General features: G+C 42.4%; 1 long non-coding RNA gene across 2 annotated transcripts; it reads right to left on the minus strand.

Annotated features, from left to right (window-relative positions):
• Positions 1–9,379: 9,379 nt before the first annotated feature.
• Positions 9,380–17,157, minus strand: LOC138516087 (uncharacterized). Of its 2 annotated transcripts, none has more exons than XR_011282223.1 (3): positions 17,106–17,157; positions 11,039–11,242; positions 9,380–10,557 (listed from the first exon to the last, which is right to left on the minus strand). It is a non-coding gene; the product is annotated as an uncharacterized lncRNA (long non-coding RNA). The 2 variants fall into 2 exon arrangements; XR_011282224.1 differs by having other exon boundaries at positions 11,039–11,182; positions 17,106–17,153.
• Between the last annotated feature and the right edge of the window lie 42 nt (positions 17,158–17,199).

Below are 17,199 nucleotides of genomic sequence, written 5' to 3' on the forward strand. Positions count from 1 at the left end.
CCGAGTTCCTGATCTTACATTTATCCTACCAGACTCCAGAGCCCACTGCAAAGCCAAAGCGTAGCCGATTTCAGATTTCACTGCCAGGCCAAAGCATAGCTGAATCTACTCCAGCAAAGGCCTATATTCAGAAAACCCCACTTTTTTTTTTTTTTTTTTTTTTGTTTTCCGATACAAATATCTTTACAACATTTTCTTAAAATTAATGGATTGATTACAAAACTTAAAATAATCAATTTAAGAATACATTCCAATGCATTATACCTAACAGTTACAGATTATTAAAACTCTAATACATTGTCATAACTTTAATATTTAAAATGGACATAACATAGCAGCACATATTAGCAAACAAAGCACATAAGATATCATTGTATTAACTCTATACCACCAGGTCTTAAATCATATTAGATGCCTGAGTTGTACACAGTCATTTACATCTTTACGCACTTCTCCTTTTGTAATACTTAGACATCTATTATGTGTCCTAATCATAATTTAGCTGGAAAATCACTTGACTTATACCCTACACCAGTTTCACATGTGTTTTTGGACAATGAACTTTTCTCGATTATAAACAACAACTGTGTTAAGTCAATAATCATTGGCATACGATAGCCCCACATACATTGGGACCACAACATTTCATTTTGGTATTCAGATGTTATGCTTTGATTTTTTAACATACTATTTTGACGTGTTTTTTCAAAATATAAACACTGCAAGACAAGATGCTTCAGCGTTTCTTTTTGCGAATTATCGCAAAATCTACAACCCCTATTTACCATGGCAGAACAATTTAGCCAATTCTTAGTACGCTCTAATGTTGAAATTAGATTAAATTTAAATCTCATATACATAGTGCGCATCTTATGGCTAGGACACAATTTCAGATATATTGGTAAACATGACTGTTTGTGCCGATATTTTGCATACTCCTTATATAAAAAATATTCTCCAATTTTATCTGAATTAATTGCCCAATCAAATTGCATGAGCTTAGACTTTACAATCTGAGGACGATTTATAAGGTCATCCCTTACCATTCCAATTTTTTCAAGCTCTTTGTCGCACCTTTTACCTTCAATCACCACTGACACAGGCTTACCCTTTTTTATCATGTGTAGAAGATCTTCATACAGTGCATTTGGTAAGGGCTCCAGGATTTTAGCATAAGACGCAAGCTTTCTCCATAGGTGTTTGGTAGCCAAGGAAGATAGACCTAATTCATGAATAATAATAGAGTTCGGAAGGGACATAGGCAACTGTAAAACCTTCTTCCAAATTTGCCCTTGTATTTTGTTTAATGTTGGGCCGATTTTAACATAACACAAATCTAAACCATATAGAATAATAGCTTCAACTTTAAGCTTATAAAATTCTAATAATGGAATTATGGAGAACTTGCAAATTCTTAGGTAGATTAATTTCATTTGTGCAATCAAGGGCATTGCTTTAATAGAAATTTCTCTATTCCATTTATCACATGAATCTGAGTTATTCAAGTTATAGCCCAGGTAAATCATACCTAAGGAACGTGGAATCAGATGGCCATTTATGTTCCACTGATATCTTACCAATTTTCTTTTGTTTGAAAATACCAGGATGTGAGATTTATTCGGGTTTAATTGTAAATTGCGCTTTTCACAGAAATCGACAAGACATGCTATTTTATGTTGAAGCCCAAAGGGGGTAGCGTCAAACATTACCAAGTCATCAGCAAATGCTAACCAATCCAGGCAAAGGTCCCCTATTTTAAGCGCAAATGAGTTACACGTCAACCATATTGAATCTATTTCAGACAGATATAGGTTAAAGAGTGTTGCTGCAAGGTTACAACCCTGCTTCACCCCTATATATGTACTGATTGATTGAGTCAAGGATCCTTCTTTATCCAGCTTAATCCTATAGCATGTGTTACTGTGAAGCATGATGATCATTGCTATCAGGTGCAGCGGAATTTGCATATCCTGCATCCTTTTCCACAACAATTGTCTAATCACAGAGTCAAAGGCTCCTGATATATCTACAAACGCCATATATACTGGACCATGATCCTTCACTCTAGAGATTTTCAATATGTGAGCTAACAACGTTGCATTTAGCTGTGTACCCATACCTTTACGAAAACCAGTCTGATACCTTGAAAGAATTTCATGTTTCGAGATAAACTCATTTAGGTCCTTCAAAATTAATGCTGAGAACATTTTTGCAAAAGTGTCAATAAGTGCTATTGGTCTAAAATTAGCGGGGTCATTCAAAGGCCCTTTTTTATGTAATGGAATAACGATCGCAGATACCCAAGACTCGGGGATTTTCTTTATTTTAAATACACAATCCAGCCTCCTTAGAATTATTTTTGCCCATAAGTTAGGGTCATCCTTGATAACACATGGAGGTATACCATCAGGCCCAGCAGCTTTAGAATAATTTAACTTTGCAATTATGTCAATGATGTTGCTCAATCCCCAGGGACAAGTAGAAGGGAGGTTACCAGCCAAATCGGGAGATGTTAGGCCACAGAATTTCATAGGTAATGCATATTTTGCTTCATAAAATTTGCACCAATCTTCTCCACTTACAGCGGAACACAGTTCTAATTTGCCTTGCAGTAAGGGATCCTTCAATGTCGCCCAAATTTCCCTCGAATTCTTGCCCACAAGGTTCTGGATCATCCTTTGATTAGTTACGATGGAATTATGAATTTTAATGTATTTAACATCATTTCTATAATTAGCAAGAATTTTCTTTTTCTTACTTGCATAACCTAAAGAATTAACAGATTCTTTCAGTAATTTGCGAAGTTCGCTATTCTTTTGTGTTTTCCTTAAAGCAATTACAACATTAGATTTCTTTGTGTGCTCATATTTACTAGCTACTATGCAATTTTTTGCTAAAGTATTAAGATGACCACATATCATTCTGACATTTTTCCTTTCCCAAATCACCAATTCATCGTTAGACAATAATTCCACATTGGTCTTTATCAAATCTCTGTTAACTAGAAAATTTAGCTTCCTATATAAGTTAGCGTTCCACCTGATAGAGAGTGCCTTACGATCAGTCTCCAATAATACCAATGCTGGGATGGTTTCATACATTGGGGTGCTAATTACTAACATACACTCCAAGATACAATGATCACTTAGATATGTTTCAATGATCTTACATCTTAAGGGCAATTCAGCCAGGGAATTTGATATTACTATGTAATGTATAGCGGTACGTTTTGTGCCACGTGCCCAGGTATTTGCTTCAGTTTTTTGTTCAAAGGGAACGACCTGCAGCTCCCATTCGGATAAATATTTACGCCAATTTATCCCTCTTTCAAGAGCCAGTATTTCATAAGATGAAACTATACCAGATTTGATCATTGTTTCGTTGAGATTTGAATTAAAGTCCCCACCCAGAATGATTTGTGCGTGTGGAGCGTCTATTGCCACTAATAGCAGAACACGATTGACTTTTTCAATAATTTCATCCAAAGATGATGACGCAGGGTTCCAATACAACGCGACTATTAACATTTGAATTGGCTCTCTAGAAGGTACAATCACTTCAACCGCTAGAATATCCGAGGAGGAATAAATTTGGCGCAGTTTCAATTGATATCTATGTCTCACCAAGATCGCGAGTCCACCAGATGGACGGCCTTGGTTCCCCTTTATCGCATGCGAACAGAATGCTACGTATCCCTCCAAATAAATATCATTAGTTGCCATAGTTTCCTGCAAGATAATAATTGCTGGTAATTCAACTCCCAGTTTTTTTGAAAACCAGTTCCTAAAATTGTTAAAGCCGCAACAATACCAAGAGTTAATGACCATAATGTCATTCTATTGTTTTTCTATGCCGGGGATACTGCTTATTAGATTTTGCATCAATGGTTCAAGCCGTGATAGACTAGACGCAATCTTGGCAACAGAATCCGATTGCATTCTCATTTTTTCATGTAATATAGCGAGCTGGTTATCATGTCCTTCCATATGGGTATTGTTCTCGTGTATAGGTGATTGGTATTCTACAAATAATGTGGCATTTTCCATTGACTTGAACATAGACAACTCATAACCTAGCAATTGAAAGTCCTGTAAATGTTTCCAGATTAGTGCAGCAATAATTGTATTCTGGAATTTACATAACATTCTGCCATTAGAGTTGTGTGGTAAACGGACCCAATCTATATCATAAGAAACTAAGTTCCTCAAGGCAGGAATTTGATGAAATACTTTCATGAGGGCGGTACGATTTAAATTTGGGTTATCAACCTTAGCGGGATCCAGAGTCCATCCCATTACCAATTTCATTTCGGACCCTAAAGAGTGGTAGAACAACCATTTATCACCACACTCTCCCTCAGACATAGAAAGGGAGGATATGGGCTGATGGTTTAACTGCATGTCAGCGATTTCATTCGTAGGCGGTGGCCTCAAAATATCCAAATCTTGAGTGTCACCAGCATCAATAGCAACCTGGACATTTACATTATGAGCACTGCTATCGAGAATAGAGCCCGCAACTTGACTTTCTGGGTTAGTCTCAACAGTATTTAGAGGCTTTTGAACCAAATCAGAGATTTGTCAATTTTTTCAAAAAATCGTTGTGACTGAGTCTGTATCAAAATGGGTGATAGTGGCATATTTTCGTCGCTTTTATTAACAGCGCTAAGTTTAGGGTTCAATTTAGTTTCAACTGGTGTATTCACGGTGGTATCGACCACAATACTCATGGACTCTGATTTAAGAGTCCCATGCTCAGATGAACCCAAAACAGCCTGACTTTCACTACTTAATTGTGTGACATCGATATTATTAGCATCCATACTCACGCAATTATTGTGCCTTTGTTGCTGTTTGAGCTTTTTATTGCTCTGTTCTCCCAATATTACAACATTTTTGTTTTTTGTTTTGTCATTTTGCTTAAAATTCAGACCAACTTGAGATTTGGGATCTTGAAATTTTACATTTTTTTGTTTTTTTAAAGCTTTATTATATAATTTTTTTGCTTTTCTAGACATAAAAAATGTACTCTGATTACCATTTGCTTCTTCATCCAGTTCACCAATGCATTCATGACCACACTGCGTGGTCTCCGAATTTAAGTCAATCAGGTCTGTCAACGCAGTGGGACTATCGGGAGTAACTATACTTTTGGATGATAAGAGTTCATCCTTTTCGTTCAATACCGCTAGCAACCTTTCTGGCGCTATTAAGTTTGCCTCAAGGACAATCTTTTCTAACGCCAGTATCCTCTCATGCTGTACTTTTGCTATTTCCACATATGGCGGAAGCAAATTTTCTGGCACAGTTTTTATCACGGTTACTGGATTTGTATTCAATGCGTTGTTCCAGTCTACAAACTCAGTTTGAGTAGCCCTGGAAATACTGTTGGGTGTTTTCCCAGCACTAATCTCATCTGCTATGATTTCCATTTTTTGAGTTTGCAGACGTTTTTCACTCTTATGTTGCTCAGCCCAGAACACATGACATTTTTCCTGAGCAAACAGATAGCCTTCAATTTTACTCATTTTTGCGTTGATTTCTGCAGTTGCTAGACTCAGGGCACCAATGGCTCCATGCGTATACTCGTGTCCCTTGTCCAGCAAGTTCAGTATTCTAGTTAAGACTGGAAAGTTCTGTAATTCCTGTGAGTTTAGGTCTACCAAAGTCTCCTCTAGTGGAAAAAGCGGAAGAGAGGAATTTGGCAAACGCGATTTCTCTAAGTCAATTTCCAATGACCTGTGCTCACAGCTCAATACTGGAGATTGAGGATCTTTAGTATCCGAAAGAATATATTGGTTCTCATGAGAGGGTGAACTAGTAGAGTGTAACAAGTCCCGGGCCCCCCAACCACCTTTATATTTATGCGTTTCTTTCAATTGATTTAAATTTTTTACTATAGCCGCATGAAAATGAACTTGTTCCCTAAGGCCCTTTGACTCGGCAGCAGGGGTAGACGGCCCATTCGAAAGACGTGTTCGACTATGCAATTCAGCTAAAACAGCTGGCGCAACCAGCGAGACATCAATGGTAGGCATACTTTCCTCATCATTTACGGCCCCCAATAATGAGCTATCAGTGATAGGGACATTATGAATTAACTTAATGTTTTGAATATCATTACCATATACATCGCTATGAAGTTGGGCCACTACATTTGTCTCCTTAATCTCCATATTAGAGGATTGTGCGAGATTTGACAATGATTGACTCGCCATATTGAGGTCTGATGGTATCTTTACATGCTGATTAAGGCACAGTTTATCATTTAGTCCCTTTCCCTTTTTCTTGATTTGGTTAACTATGTCTTGATTGGGCTCTTCCTCTGACATATTACCGTCGGAACCAATTGGAGGAGAGCCATTTAGGCATCTCTTTCCATTACGTAGTTTCTTGACCATCTTTGAGCAGGAAGCCGCTGGTTTCAACCTAACAATTCGAAACCTACCTCAAAATCTGACGCTGCAACTCCCTAATCCCGGAAGCAGAGAAGCAACTCGACCCGCGACGCGCACCGCGAACAGCAAACAGTACTTGTCCGGTACTTGCGGCGCAGGTGCGCGAGTCCAGCAGTACTTCAGGTCACAGGGGCGCATAACACGTCAGCGGGAGGTGTGGCGGGAGGTGTGGCTACCCAAACAGGAAGGACCTAAACAGAGAAGGTGAGTTGGTAAGCAAAATGCGTATGAGTGCTAAACCTCTTTCCAAGCACTTACATACGTAAGCTTAAAGCAACACACACAAGCCGGAAGGCGGCAGTGTGTGCAACACACAAGCCGTACAATACGCAAAACACAGCTCAAAGCGCAATCACCTCAGGCACACTGGTGCACCCGAGAAGTACGTCCTCCAGCAGAAATTCAGTAGTCCCGACAAACAACAAGTCCAGAACAAAAGGGATGAAAATCCAAACGGACCAAAAGCGCCAGCCAACAGGGCAGCCCAACGTTGCAGCAACAGCAAACAGTACTTGTCCGGTACTTGGTGCGCGGCGCAGGTCCGGCAGTACTTTAGGTCACAGGGGCGCATAACACGTCAGCGGGAGGTGTGGCTACCCAAACAGGAAGGACCTCAGGGTCAGGCACACTGGTGCACCCGAGAAGTACGTCCTCCAGCAGAAATTCAGTAGTCCCGACAAACAACAAGTCCAGAACAAAAGGGATGAAAATCCAAACGGACCAAAAGCGCCAGCCAACAGGGCAGCCCAACGTTGCAGCAACAGCAAACAGTACTTGTCCGGTACTTGGTGCGCGGCGCAGGTGCGCGAGTCCGGCAGTACTTCAGGTCACAGGGGCGCAAAACCCCACTAAAATCCCATTAAAAAGGGGAAACGCTGTAGTACCCTTTTTTGGGGAAGCACCCTGAAACCAGACCAGCTTCTTGCCACTACCTGCATGCCCGCTGACCTTTAGTATACGGTGACCAGACCTTGCCCAGCTGTCTTTTGCCAGGAGAGTCCGCTAACCGGTGACCAGAATCTTTCGTGACCAGAACCTGTTGACTGTCCAAAATCCCAGACTCAAAAGTGGACCGAGTATAATCCCCATCCCAGAGAAACACATAGTCTCCCCATCTTGATCATTTTGTCTTTATTCCACTTCCCTGGTAACTTGTTAAAACTCTTAGAAGTCTCTGTGCATCTTGTCATCTATCTCCAAGCGTTAGCGCTACTTTCCTATTCCTTTTTGTCCTGCATAGATCATAAGCCCTCAGTCATATTTGGAATAATTAAAGTAATTTCTGCATAAAGTTGAACGCTGGGGTGACAGGGTTGAAGTCACGAATCAACCTTGGATCTTACTGTGTTCCTCTTAGTCTTGATAATTTAGTTTAAGTCAAACCTGTACTTTTCTCAGCTAATTTTCTTTTCTCTTTCACAGCTTCATTTTACCCAAAAATCTAACCTTTTTCTATCTTGCAGATCTCAGCCAGTTTTATAACTAGAGACATCATTTCACCTCCATCTCATCCCTGTGATATATATCTGTCTCCCAACCGAAAAACAGCATTGAAAATCCAAGTATTTCATCCGTTTTTCCTCAAATTCAGTTGTGTCATTTTAAATGGGAATTGAGAAAATTGCAACTTTCCAACGTGTCATTCGGCTGCAGCATGTTCCATCTTTCCAATTGTTTTAGAATTGTATGACTTTTGTTGAACCATTGCCTTGTGCTTGCTAGTGTTTATGCCTTCCTGCCTTTTTTGAGAAATCATATTTGCCTCAAAGATTTAAACGCGCATTGTCAATTTCCGAGTGTCATTTTATGCCATTGCAAGGGTTTTTTTCCCTATTATTTTGTGAGGGAAGGTTGGATTTTGATTCCGTTTGCTGCCTCTTATCCCTACTACCTGCTGCTTCTTTCCATCTACTCAGAATTTGATTATTTGTGGGTTGAGGGAACATTGCAGGGGGAAACCTTAACTTGGGTGCCATCTATCCCAATTCAAAAAGTGCTCCCATTCAATTGCGCTTTGGATGTTCTACTAGAAGGTTAACCAAGTGCATTGCTTCCATTTTAATTGTAATTATCACCCCCATTGGGGATTGCAGTCCAATGTTAAAATGTGTGATTTTTGTGAATTCTAAAAATAAATATTGTATTTTCACCAACCGGCCTGGTTCATGGTCCATTGTGACCCAGGATATTTGTCAAATGGGGTACGAGGCGGGTCCCATATCAGCTCAATTTGAATTCATTGAAATGAAAGAAAAAAAGATTCCTATTGAGCGCTACATCACAGGATAAGACCAAGTGTCCTGGTCCGGTGCGTGACGCCCAATTGGTATCCTTAACATGGAGCACATGGGACATTAGGTCATTCTCACACAGCACTGTCCACGTGTTTTATGACCTCAGTCCTCACCTACATTTAGATACGCAACACATCTGGCAATGTGTGTTAACACACATGAAGATTAACTCCCATGAGCCATTGCCGAATCTCATAGCGACTAAAACAAATGAGAATGTAGGCCACACGCAAACAATATATTTGTTTAACATGCTATAGATTAAAAGCGGGATATTTGAGAACTTTGAATCGCGCTGCCATTTTGCTTAAAAAATTAAATGATAATCTTTAGCACCTCAGGGCCATGTTAACAGAGCTTCTTAATAGATTTGGTCTGATCTATAGAGCCGCGACTTATCAGTGAGACATAGTAATTGCTCCGAGTGATTGACCTCAGTCCTTCGGCTCCAGGTCAGGGATGTTTCATAGAGCAGGGAAGAAGGAAGGCAAGCTTAACACGCTTTTCTCTTTGATCTTGCAAAAACAGCACAATTAAGGCAAGTGAACAACAGGAACATTCATGTTAGATAAAATGGTGCGACTCCAACTTTGCACTGCTTTGACATTCCTCACTCGGGAGCCAGCGCTCCTAGAAGGTTCCAGATTTAATATGCTGCCAAACAGTGCGAAAAACCCATGCTGGGCTGCGCGTTTTAAAATCCTATATGAAGTCCGGGCTTAGATTCCAAATGCTGTTCAGGGTCATTATATATTAAAATGTATACACATTGCTGTGACACAACAGAATGAAAACAATTATGCACTCATCAAAGATCGGGATGACATGCTCACTTTACAGCCCTGCTCGGATTCAGTGAAAGAAAATAACTGCCATCGGGGGAGGGGGAGCCAATCACATACTAGTGACATCATTAAAACTAAAAATCAGCTACTGCTTATATCTGAAAGCACTAGAGCAACCCCCACAAATCAGTAAATGAGTATTTTCAGAGACATTTTAGATCAAAACATAACTAGGAGCAGTAACTTGGTTAATTTAAATACAAAATACATTAAAAAATGTAACAAAATTTGTAGTAAATTATTTTTAAAGCATCAATCAGGTCAAATAGCTTTAATATAACAATAGATGGCGCCGGCCATTTTGGAAGTGAAAACGGCAGACAAATTCACCACACAGTAGAAATTCCAACAAAGAGTGCAAATAGAGGTGTGGTTGGAGGGAAAATGGGTAGGAATGGGAAACCTATAGATGTCCCTTAGTGATGGGCGTTAAATAGGTGGGACACATAGCCATGACAACCTGCATTGAAAAGCATTACAAACCTACCTTCAAAGCACCCATTTCAAGCTCTCATGTTAAAGCTTTCATTTAAATGACATCCTTAGGAAGCGCAACATTACACAGAGACATCTACCGATTTACTGCTGTCTCTTTCAATTGTCTAGGTGAAGTTAACAGAGGTGGGTTTTGCGGCAGGAGTGTAGGAGGAATGATAAACACTAGCCATCCCTGCCAAAAGACTAGGGTTTCCAGCTTGTGTGACCACAACTGTGCACAGCCATTACTAATTTTGGGAATAGCGATTTCCACCCATCAGTTTTTACAATATAATTCTCTTTGTTTCTTTCACTGCACCTTCTTTTTGTAGTTCACGCAACAAGTTTTCCAGCACTTTACAGATTCCTCCAGTTGCTCCTTTTCCTCCTCTGCCTTTCTTTTTAAAGCCTGAATTAGACCCTCTGCATCAAAATATGTTTTCATTATTTCAGATGTTTTCTGTGTCATAATACACTTTCTTGGCTGCGGGTATGAAAAAAGCAAGTTAAAAACCTCAAAAATGTGACTACCAATACAACAGACTTTTCACTTGAGCTGTACAATGGCGTGACTCCCCTTAGGCACAATCCTATCCAGCCCCTTAAGTCTAATTTTTGCTTATTCCTGGTGCTTTCCATCCCTCTACATCCAGCTACCCAAAACTCAGTCTAACTGCACACATACTCTGACCTGGACTATGGTCCCATGGGCATTCAACCCATAGCGCTTTGAGATCATACCAGTGGTAACAGGCGCTCTACAAAGGCCCAACAATTTAAGAGAAATCATGTAGACCATGTATACTTTAGAGGTACTATAGAGGCAAGAGAAGCTGTAAAAGAGTGGTGGGCATTGTGCAGCTCTCATCTGGATGTGTGAAAAAAGGGAATGCCTCAACGTAGGGATATCAGATGTTCCCACCTCCCCCAAACTTCAAATAGATGGACAGAACAAAATTGCTTACCTGCTAACTGGAAAAGCACAACTGATTTGAAAACAATGTCTTCACGTATTCTCTTCTACTTTCATGAAGACCCTCTATCAGCCATTTACAATTAACCTCACCAGGAATTGCCAAAGGCTCAAATTCCCCTTCCTTTCAAATACACTGAGAATTGTTGGAATCAAAGAAAAGCACATTAAAGAATGCAATGATTTGAATTATTACCTAAAAGAAGAAAAAAGTAAAACAAATTTAGTATGCTCAAGTATTTGTGAAACTGGTCTGTACCCAAAACCATTAATTTATAGTGGGCTTGTTATGTATTTTGCTGCCTGATGTGTCCGTTTGATATGATACAAGTCATATAAACACACCTGTACACAGTGTTTCTAGGCGCGACAAGGAACAAAGAAGGGAAGAAACAAAGAGGACAAAACAACTATCTTACTAGGCCTTGTGTCATTCAGATAGCATAAGTGTGGGGATGGGGGGGGGGGGGTAGAAGTAGTGCTGGTACATCAATAAGTGCAAAGGGGAACGGGGGAAGGGTGTAGTGGAACGTGCAAGTGCTGCCAGGTGGCTCATAAGTGCAGGGAGGCAGGGGACTGTAGGGTTGCAGATACAGTCCCCAAGTGGTTGGGCGGCCTGTAGGCAGTGCAAGGGCAACTTTGTCGTGCAGGAGCCTGGTCCCGCAGGTTCAGTGGTTGGCCAGGTAACCAGTTTGTGCAGCAGACCAGTGCATGGGAGAGAGAAAGCGGAAGCGAAAAGGAGGGTCTTGAGTTGCTTCCGCAACCTTGGGTGGTCCTTCTCAAGTTTGATGGAGGCTGTTCCAGAGGGAGGCCCCAACCGAGGACAGATCTGCACACCCCCTGCCCCCCCCAACTCTCTGCCTGGAGAAGCATCTGACCCTCAGAGTTGGAGGTAGATGAGCAGAAGGCTCGAGAAGGAAGCGAAAGTTGGATGTAGTGTGGTCCCCGGTCCCAGAAAACCTTGTGGGCGATGCAGAGGGTGTTGCACTTGATCCTTACCGCCGCAAGGAGCCAGTGGAGAGATTATAAGGCTGGAGAGATAGGGTCGCTGGGCTAAATGCCAAAGACAAGTCTTGCAGTCCTGTTCTGGATTAGATGTAAAGGGCGAAGAGTAGAGGAAGGTAGATTGAGAACGAGTCTGTTGCAGTAGTACAGCCGAGATAACCAGGGCTCTGGAGACAGTAAGCTTCTGTGGGGGGGAGGGAGGGGGGAGTCAGAAAAAGAAGAATACCACTGAGGAGGTGCAGCTGATAGTGTGACTTCTTAGAGACAGATGTGAGGAGAGAAGGAGAGGGTGGAGTCAAAGATGACACCAAGATTCTTAGCCTCACAAGAAGGTGTAAGTAGCAGGCCCAGGGTGGGCGGCCAGAGGGAGGGAAAGTGGGAGCAGATGTCCTAATGAGGAAGAGCTCGGTCCTACAAGCATCAAGGCAGAGATCATTGGAGGCACAGCATTCCTGAATTGCGGCAGTCAAGTATGAGAAAAGGAGCAGAAGAGGCAGTGCAGAGCTTGAAGGAAAGTTGTGTCATCCGCGTAACACTGAAAGTTAAAAACAGAAGGTAGATATGCAGTGGGCCAGAGTTGCCATGTAATGGTGAAAGAGCAAGGGAGAGCGGTTAGACGCCTGGGGAACACCACATGTAGAGAAAGAGACAGAAGAGAGTAAGGATCCAACTTGGACCTGGGAGCCTCAATCAGAGAGAAACAAGGTCAACCAGGCTAGGGACTAACAGTGATACCCAGGTTGTCACAGAGACTATCAAGTAGGATGGCATGATTGACCGCGTCGAAGGCAGAAGATAGATCAAGGAGAATGAGGACAAAAGGAATGTTAGAGTGAAGATTAGAGAGCAAGTCTTCACAGGTGTTCGGCAGAGTAGTTTCTGTGCTTCTGGCTGCTCTGAAGCCAGACTAGTGATCATGGAGACAACCAACAGATTCAGTATGTAGATTAAGCTGGGAGATGCCCAGGAAAGGAGTGATGGAGATCGGGGGGTAGTTTGCCAGGAAGGATCAGCAGAGGGCTTCTTAAAGAGGGGGTGGGAGTGCTTAAGGGGGAGGGGAAGGTTCCAGTGGCAAAAGAGTGCAGTGGAGGAGCAGAAAGCACCTGCTTTGACAGAACTTCATAGATCAGCAACATCGTTTGGAGTGAACAGGAGAACAGATACGGCCAGAGAGGGACCTGGACCGGTAGTGGGAGAGGAGAGAGTGGGCAGGATGTCCAGAATTTTAGTGAAATGAGGTGAGCCGTGCTAAGGGCTTGGGAGGGACCAGGAGAGGTGGAGACTACAGCAGGTTTGGCCAGTCCCTTGCAGAATTTTGAAAAGTTTGGCTGAGTTGTTTGTGTGCGAGTGAAGCATCTCCTGGTGCTTGGTAACTTCCTCCAAGACTTCACCCATTGTGGCTTCACTATTTCCATCTGCTGGCTAACAATTTTAGAGGTCAGTGTTCGAGAGATGATATATTCTTAACTGCAGAGCTCTTGAACCTAAAATGCTGCAGTCGTTTGTGTGTTCTTCAAAAGACAGGCACCCGTTTCAGTTTCTTTAAGAGTCCCAGCTTGCAGACAGCAATGTGTACAGGAAATTAGAAGGATCGGAAATGCGAGGGTAAGCATGGACAGAACACATGACCAAAGTGATCTTTACTGGGGGAAGAAAAAGTAAATATTACACCTTTACAGGCAGGCTTTTGCTAATATGAGCCAGGCGCCATCCTCCATAAGGGTCAGAAGCACCCTCTTACCACCCCCGAGTCCCCAAGCACCTCTACTTTGTCATAAATTATGCACTACAGCAGAAACAGTGCAGCGCAAAAATCCTGCAAAAAAGTAAAAAAAGCCATGGGTACATTTCGTAGAGGCATGGTTTCTCACACATGTACACGGCTTGATACAAGTTAGGGAGAATTTTCATTTCTGTGCCAATTCCCTTTAACCTTAGAGACCCCTAGCTCTTTTTCTGGACTCAATGCCTTCATTTGTATTCCTGAGTGGGTAGGACTTTTTCCTAACGCTCTCACGTGTTTTTCTGACTAGGATTTTTTGGTTTCTAGTCTGGTAAACTCCATAGGCATCTGCTTTTTGCATGGCGACAGCACATTTTGTGCAGTGCCACTGGGAAATCCCTTGGACTTCTCTTACTATTTAAATACATTTTCTTGGGTGAACTACAGTTCCCAAGAATAGTAAGATGACTTGCGTCTTACTCATGTTATCTTTTGTGGGTCCAGCACACACCACCCTATGTGGAGTGCTGGGGGGGTTATAACTCCTTATCCCACTTCTCATATTATATGGCATTTATAACATGCCTGTACACAAGTGTTTCTAGGCACGACAAGGAGGGTGAAACAAAGAAGACAAAACAACAATCTTAATAGGCCTTGTGTTATTTAGAATGTGCAAGTGTGGGGAAGAGGAAAGGGAAGGAGAAGGTAAATCAATAAGTGCAGCCAGCAGGTGGCTCAAAGGTGCAGAGGGAAGGGTCTGCAGGGTTGCTGTGCTGTGGGAAGCTGGAGGCAGTGCAAGGGCAACTGGACATGCAGGAGCCTGGACCTGAGTTCAGAGGGTATCCAGGTGACCAGTGCGAGGCCCCAGCTGAGGAACGAGATTTGTCCCCAACTCTCTGCTTGAAGAAGCATCTGACCCTCAGAGTTGAAGTGGATGAGAGGAGAGCTTGATAACGAAGATGTTTTGGAAGAGAAAGTTGGAGGTAGAGCGGTCCCAGGCCACAGCAAGCCTTGTGAACGATTCAGAGGGTCTTCAACTTGATCCTTGCAGCCACAGGGAGCCAGTTCAGTTGTGGAAAGATACAGTCCTTGGGCATGAGGCCAACGACAAAGGTCGAAGAGTAGAGGCAGGCATATTTAGAAAGAGGCTGTAGCAGTAGTCCAGCAAACTTTTTGTTACACTAACTCAAATGGTTGGTGGCTGCGGTTTCTTTTTCACTACCTTCGTGCTATGTATCTGCAGGCTGATTTCTCAGCTGCAGTACAGCACCCAAGGGTGACCATTTTCGAAAAATGGCATTTGTCAGTTCTTTCTGGACTTTTACACTGTTTTAGTCCTTTGTGCATTTTGCCTCTGGCGGGCTTCAGCCCTGAAGCCCGCCCAGGCTACAGTGTGTCCGGAAAGACAGGAAGTGAGGGAGGGTCCCGAAACCTCTGTCCTTTGTCTCTATGCTTGAGTGAAACCAGTTCCGACTGTCCTTGCGGACAGCCAGCCGGCCAGCCCCAATGTTTTTGGAATTAGAGGCAGAGTCGACCACTGGAGGCCAACACCTGACGAAGACGACATGAAGAGATGCCAGCAACACACTCCTGGTCCGTAAAGTGCCTAGTGAAGCCCTGCAGCTGTCCTGACCCGTTTTCATCGACTGGGAAGACCCGCACAGAACGACTTCCACCCTTGGGCTGGTGGGACCAACTAGCCTTGAGACAAGCTTCATTTTGGCACAATCCCTGACTTGCTGTGATTTTCAAAGGTTGCAGATTCCCAATGCCAGGGGCCCTTGACCATCAAGTGCATTCTCTTCGGAAGTACGAATCCGGACAAAACTTTGTGGGCATTCAGAGAACCCTAAAGAATCAGGAAATCTTGATCTAGAGTCCAGGAGCAATGGTTAAAGTAAATTCCAACTGGAGCCGTTTGGTTTTGGCACTGAGAAAAAAGGTGCCAAAACCACAAAATAATGCTGAATCAGGGAGAATCCATTGCTGCAGAGTCCCTCTCTCAAGTGGTGCCGCAGTAGCCCGCCAGGCGTTCTCCCTTTCGTCCCTCGACCAAGGGCCAGGAACAAGGGTCTGCTACACTGCAACAGGAAGGCATCGAGCTGGAACCAATTCTTCAATTTGCAGGTACGGTGAGGATTGGGGTACAACGACCTTTTGCCATTTGTGGTGCTTCCTAGCTTGGAGGGTACTATTTTAAACCCTTTTGAGTTTACCTCAAACTCACCTGCACTGGCTTCTCTTGAGCTTCTGTGATTTTCTAACTACTGATTATTTTAAAACATTGTTCAAAGAAGAGTACACTTTGAACTGGCCCATTGACTTAAGCTGTCCTTGCTTCCAAATGCTCCACTTCTGAACCTATTTGCTTTGGCAGTGCTTTTTCTCTTACAGGTTTAATTTTGTTTAACACTATTACTGCTGGGATAAAAGACTGCCTAAATCCCTCTGGGAGAATATAACTGTTTTATTACGTCAGTCAGTGTGCTGGAATAGGTTTAGCATAAGAAAAGTTAACTTGCCTTCTTTATTGCTCTTGTTGAACTGAATCCTAACTTTTGGATTAATGTTACCAATAGTTGCTGCTTTTTAAAAAAGATTAGCCTGGTGTATACATAAATAAACATGTATACTATAAGCGTGTAAGAGTTTGAGTGCGATTTTCAGTCAGTGCCAATTCCCATGTGCTGTTGTGTCGTCTTATGTGTTGTTCGTGTGTTGCCATGTGGTGAAGTACGTGCTTGCTGTGCAGAAAAGTGGTCATGTAAGTTTCTGTATGAGAGGTGTATCCGTGTATGCTAAAAGTTGGGCAAGTTCTATCTAGGTGTGACCCATGCCAAAAACCTCACAATTCTGACTAGAAGTGAGAAATGCTAACTTCACAATTATAGTTAGACGTCTTATAAGGCTAAACTCACAATTCTATTACAATCCTGTCTTGGAGTGAGACATGGTAATCCGGGAAAGTTTTGTAGAAAACCCGTGATTACAGCAAAAAGCCACTGCCATTTGGATGTGGGAAACATGCAAGTACGCTTATGCAAACAATAAATCCGACTTGCTGCCACCGAATTTGCAAAAAAACATTTGCCCTGAAATTCCCACGGGGAACGGAGTGCGCGGCACGACCATGAATCACTTATGTTTGGAGGCGGCTGAGGGAGCGGGGGATAACACTTAAAAGCAAAGAAGACACATAAAGATCCGCTGTTGCTGCAACCAAAATCAATATAGGAAAAACAAACACACATGCACCAAATATACATGTGGTTCAAAACACTTCCGAGAAGTATAAGCGCCTTATGAAGACACAAAAACAAATAAATACCTGCCCAGGCACAGGGCAGAGTCCGCCTTCCTCCATGATTTCTACGTGAAAACGTCACTACGACTTAACGGCATTTCAGATATACGCGAAATAC

Source organism: Ambystoma mexicanum, chromosome 6q, assembly GCF_040938575.1.
Source record: "Ambystoma mexicanum isolate Mex_15411 chromosome 6q, UKY_AmexF1_1, whole genome shotgun sequence".
Lineage (NCBI taxonomy): Eukaryota > Metazoa > Chordata > Amphibia > Caudata > Ambystomatidae > Ambystoma > Ambystoma mexicanum.